Below are 6150 nucleotides of genomic sequence, written 5' to 3' on the forward strand. Positions count from 1 at the left end.
TTGTGAATAATGCCACAATAAACATAAGTGTGCATGTGTCTTTATAGCAGCATGATTTATAATCCTTTGGGTATATACCCAGTAATGGGATGGCTGGGTCAAATAATATTTCAGTTCTAGATCCCTGAGGAATTGCCACACTGACTTCCACAATGGTTGAACTAGTTTACAGTCCCACCAACAGTGTAACCCACAGAAATACAAACTACCATCAGAGAATACTACAAACACCTCTATGCAAATAAACTAGAAAATCTAGAAGAAATGGATAAATTCCTCAACACATACACTCTCCCAAGACTAAACCAGAAAGAAGTTGAATCTCTGAATAGACCAACAACAGGATCTGAAATTGTGGCAATAATCAATAGCTTACCAACCCAAAAGAGTCCAGAACAGACGGATTCACAGCTGAATTCTACCAGAGGTACAAGGAGGAACTGGTGCCATTCCTTCTGAAACTATTCCAATCAATAGAAAAAGAGGGAATCCTCCCTAACTCATTTTATGAGGCCAGCATCATTCTGATACCAAAGCCCAGCAGAGACACAACCAAAAAAGAGAATTTTGGACGAATATCCTTGATGAACATTGATGCAAAGATCCTCAACAAAATACTGGCAAAATGAATCCAGCAGCACATCAAAAAGCTTATCCACCATGATCAAGTGAGCTTCATCCCTGGGATGCAAGGCTGGTTCAATATACGCAAATCAATAAATGTAATCCAGCATATAAACAGAGCCAAAGACAAAAACCACATGATTATCTCAATAGATGCAGAAAAGGCCTTTGACAAAATTCAACAACCCTTCATTCTAAAAACTCTCAATAAATTAGGTATTGATGGGACGTATTTGAAAATAATAAGAGCTATCTATGACAAACCCACAGCCAATATTAATGATTTTTAAAACAAATCTAATTGGTGCTTCTAAGAAACTTAAGAGTGAATTAAAACCATGAAATATGAAAAAATATATGCTTTTATTGCTTCTTGAGAGGTTGGTTAACCTCTGTTTTTCACAGTCTAAAATTCTCAAGAAGTTAGTGACTATATTAAATCTAAAACTGGCAAATGCCTTTTAATGAAGAAATCTTTCAAAAGGGACAGTTTAAAAGACTTAAAAGTAACTCTTTGTCAAGAAGATTTTATGACAAAGATAAATTTCAATGACTTTTTACTTAATGTTCCTAAAAATCTGAGCTACCTAAAAACTCCGATGATTTTCTTAGGTAAGGAGGACTTACCAGTGGATGATAGTATTCAGTCTGTCTATTACTTTATGGAAATTAACTGCTTTTAAGGGCAGCTTTTGTATCTATTTCATCTTCAGGAGTATCTCTTCTGATTTTTGAGAACAGTAGTTTGATTGCTGCACTTAGCTTTGCTTTTCTTAGTGTTGTAGTTGAAGATGTGTAATGTTCTTGGTAAAACTCAGAACTGCATTAAGGAAAAGATGGGAAGTTGAGCATTAGAATTGGTGTCACCAGGCCATGGTTGTACTTTTGGCTTTAATACTTGATTTCTGTGTATATCCTTCCTTTCTTATAGGCTGAAGATAAATGGTTGCTTGAAGATTTAATGTTCAAGGTGGTTCAAAGAAAAATCACTTTGAAAGTCAAGTAACATATGTCATTGTTAGCTAAGCCTATTAATTAAAACATATTCATTAAAATTGCATTCAAATGGAAAACATCCTTTCTTAAAATTTAATACTCTGTTTATATAGTTACACATCTTTCTATATTTATTATGTATTCATTACATGAAAAATTACTGATACCTATGGAAGAATTTTATTCAGTCACATATGATACTGTCACTTAGGATATTTTTGTAAAGTCAAACTTAACTACCTATAGTCATAAAACTATTCTAACTTAGTTCTATTTCTTGATCAGTTTTATAGAGTATACTCCCAGAGGCATCCCGGCTTCTTTTGAAGAAGTAAGCTTAAGGTACCCAGAAGGTTAAGTAAATTTATTTCATAAAGCAAGTAGTTTAGATTTTTAGACTGGGTAGCTTTAAGTCATTTCATTCTTCTTGGTGGTGTTTACCATCAATTTGCAATGTATTTCTTGTTAAAGTTTCTATCTCTGAATTTATATGATTATTTTTACTTCTTAATTCTTAACTGACAGATTTTAACATTAGCTTCTGTTTTCAATAGCATATCCAGGAGATATGATACATCTTTTAATAAACAATCTAAAGTAATTATTAAATCAGTACACGATACATCTTTTAATAAGCATAATCTTCTAAAGTAATTATATAATCAGTATAAATATCTTTCATTATTTTCATAAAGATCATAGAGCACAGTGATTCTGATGTGGCTTGGTTTTATATTAAGCCAAAAATTAGAATACTCAAAGCACAGTAATAATTAGTAACTGAACCATGGAACTGAGGTTTGACAATACGTTTCTCCGTATCTCTAAGCAGGCTTTACATGTGTCTTCTCGTTTTTCCTCCCTTCCCCCTCATTATCTTTCCTCTCTTCTTCCTTCTCTTTCTTTCCATCCTTGCTTTCTAAGTTTACTTAGTTGTTAATGTTCCCTAAGAGCTTAAATCCTTTAATGCAAAATGTTGGTATTAATGTGCACTAAGAAAATCAGTATTTTGGGAAGCAGTTTAAATTGCTTCTCAACAATCCTTTTATTGGTACCTAACTACAATAGAGTATGATAAGTGCTTTAATAATTAACTATTATAAAGTATGCTAAATGCTTTTATAAAAATATATTCAAAGTGCCAGAGGGGAAAGATCTTCTGTTGAAGAGGGAGCAGAAGAGAATGCTTCATATAAGAAGTGACATTTTAATTGGGTTTGAAAGTTGAGTAGGAGTTTCCCCTGTGCCTGATGTAAGGCAGATTAGGCAAAAGGAGCAGCATTCATTCAACATCAACAAATAATAATTGTGTGAGGATTGCATTCCGTTTACTGTTCAAGACATTGGGAATATAATGATGACTAAAACTAGTGAGACTTCTACCTTCATGGAGCTGATACTCCAGTGGGGAGACAGACTGTATTAGTCTGTTTTCATGCTGCTGATAAAGACATGCCCAAGACTTGGTACTTTATAAAGAAAAAAAGGTTTAATGGACTCACAGTTCCATGTGGCATAGGAGGCCTCACAATCATGGTGGAAGGTGAGAGGCATGTCTTGCATAGCAGCAGACAAGAGAGACAATGAGATCCAAGTAAAAGGGGTTTCCCCTACAAAACCATCATCAGATCTCGTGAGACTTACTCACTACCACGCGAACAGTATGGGGGAAACCGCCCACATGATTCAATTATCTCCCACCAGGTCCCTCCCATGACACATGGGAATTATGGGAGCTACAGTTCAAGATGAGATTTGGGTGAGGATAGAGCCAAACCATATATCGCAGATAAACAAGTAAGTGTAGTGAAATAAAACTATGGCAGGATAAGAGAGAAGAATGAGACTTGTGGAGGTGACTCTATTAATTTAAATAAGGTTGTTTGGTGTTTTTTTTGAGGAACCCTAGTCCTGAGAGATCTATGAAAAATGGATTCTGGGGACAAATTAGTTTGAGAAACGTTACCCTATTAAGTTCTGCCGTAAAGAAACTTAGGTAATTGTGGATTAAAGCCAGTTAAACAAGTTATTAGACAAGAAAAACCCCCGATCATTACTAGGATTTCGTGAGCTAAAGTTCCAAAGAGCACATTGCAGGAGAAGCTGGACCAGAGTATGAGGATCCAGTGGCCAGGTAGGACAGGGTAGGAGCCTTTGAATTATGATGAAAAGTTTGTGCCCCAGCCATGCCAGGATTAGATTTGGCTTTTAGAAAAGGTACTCTTGTGGCAATGTGGCAGCTATCTTGAGTGAAGAAAGTATAAATCAAGAAGCTTTCCAATAAAAAAGAGAATGATAAAGACTTCAAAAATGGAGAGAAAAGGGTAGATTTTAATGACATTTGGAGGTAGAATTGACTCAGATAACTTTGTTTATAGATAATAAAGAGTCAGAAAAATTCTTGACATATAATATTTTAAAGAAATGAAAGTACATCTTCAAGAGAGGGAAACTTGGCCCTGATCTGCCAGTCAGTGAAGGTCACAGCAAGGCAGGAGCAGGCTAAGCTGTGCTGAGTGTGTGAGAAATGGGAGCAAAGTCATATGTTCAAAAATGTGCAAGACTTGGCATCTCCACCACATTTTTCTTTCACCTTTGAAATATGGGAAGGTTAGAAATGGAGTGGAAAAATATCAGCCCAGTCTAGTTTTGAAAGATTGAGTTTTTTAGGAAGAAGCAAGCTTGTTATCACTTTTAAATAAGACAAAACATGACCTTGAATTAGATTAGCCACATATCTAATTGGTGAGTACAGCATACCTAGCTGTACAGTGCTCTGCTCACCAAAGCCAAAGATGGGCAGGTGGCTGCATTCTGCTGCCAGGTAATCATCTGAACCTCGCTGGCAGGCATTGAAGCAAAAGAGAGAGAGGAATTTGCAGCTGGCTGGAAATATTAAGAGTATTAGCAAGAGGGAGGAAGTGTGGCTCAAAGTTATAAAATGTTGTGTGTGTATACAAAGAAGAGAGTTCTATTTTTGTATATGTATGTGTTATAAATAGACATACCTATAGCATTTCCCACCAGTGTTCTGTATCATCTATGTTCCATCACTGATTAAATCGGAAAAATATCACCTTATTTGCTTTTTGCTCCTCAACCGCAAAGATGTCTTTGGTGAGGTGCTTTACTAGAATTCTCTTACAGAAAAAAAAAATCAGTAATTCATCTTGAGGATGAAATAGTAGATGAAGTATAATTAATGCTTCTAGCAAACTTAGCAAATACAAATATGAACTTTTTGTGAAGATGAAAACTGCATTGCTTTATTTTTTTTTTTTAAGACAGGGTCTCATTCTGTCACCCAGGCTGGAGTGCAGTGGCATGGTCAGGACTCACTGCAGCCTTGACCTCCCCGACTCAAGAGAACCTCCCACCTCAGTCCCCTAAGTAGCTGGGACTACAGGCATGTGCCACCATGCCTGGCTAATTTTTTGTATTTTTATTAGAGACAGGGTTTCTCCGTGTTGCCTAGGCTGGTCTTTAACTCCTGGACTTAAGCAATCCACCTGCCCTGGCCTCCCAAAGTGCTGGGATTACAGGTGTGAGCCACCATAACCAGTCTACTTCTAAAACTGTAATATTCTTACTGGTGGACTTTATTCAACTGATAGAGAATAGTTAAAAATAAAGAGAGGCCAGGCATGGTGGCTCACACCTCTAATCCTAGCACTTTTGGAGACCAAGGCTGGTGGGTTGCTTGAGGCCAGGAGTTTAAGAACAGTCTGGCCAACATGGCAAAACCCCATCTCTATTAAAAATTCAAAAATTAGCTGGGTGTTATGGTGCACATCTGTAATCCTGGCTACTTGAGAGCTGAGGCAGGAGAATCACTTGAACCCGGGAGGTGGAGGTTGTAGTGAGCTGAGATTGTGCCACTGCCCTCCAGCCTGGGTGACAGAGTGAGACTCTGTCTCCAAAAAAAAAAAAAAAAAAAAAAAAAAAAAAAAAAAAAAAGTTTAAAAATATATAGAGTTTAAAAATACGAATTACCAAAATATTGTAGTTTGATGTCACTACTACTCACTTTTTCTTTCTTTCTTTTGTTTTTTTCTGAGATGGAGTCTTGCTCTGTCACCCAGGCTGGAGTGTAGGGTTGCAATCTTGGCTCACTGTAATCTCCACATCCCGGGTTCAAGCGATTCTCCTGCCTCAGCCTCCTGAGTAGCTGGGATTATAGACACGCACCACCACACCCAGCTAATTTTTGCATTTTTAGTAGACATGGGGTTTCCCCATGTTGGCCAGGCTGGTCTTGAACTCCTGACCTCATGATCCACCTGCCTTGGACTCCCAAAGTGCTGGGATTACAGGCGTGAGCCAACGTGCCCGTCCACTACTCACTTTTTCTTAGCCTTTTGATTACTGATGAACTAGATTAGAACAGTAAGTGGATTGTTACACTTGACATTTTGTACTTTATCTGGAAATACTGGCATTAAAAACTAAGTCATACTGCCATTTGTATAATATTCTTAGATCTTTATATGAGTTTTTTCTTCAATAAAAATTGTGTTTTTAAATGTCTTT

The sequence above is a fragment of the Gorilla gorilla genome, chromosome 5, assembly GCF_029281585.2.
Source record: "Gorilla gorilla gorilla isolate KB3781 chromosome 5, NHGRI_mGorGor1-v2.1_pri, whole genome shotgun sequence".
In the NCBI taxonomy this organism is placed as follows: domain Eukaryota; kingdom Metazoa; phylum Chordata; class Mammalia; order Primates; family Hominidae; genus Gorilla; species Gorilla gorilla.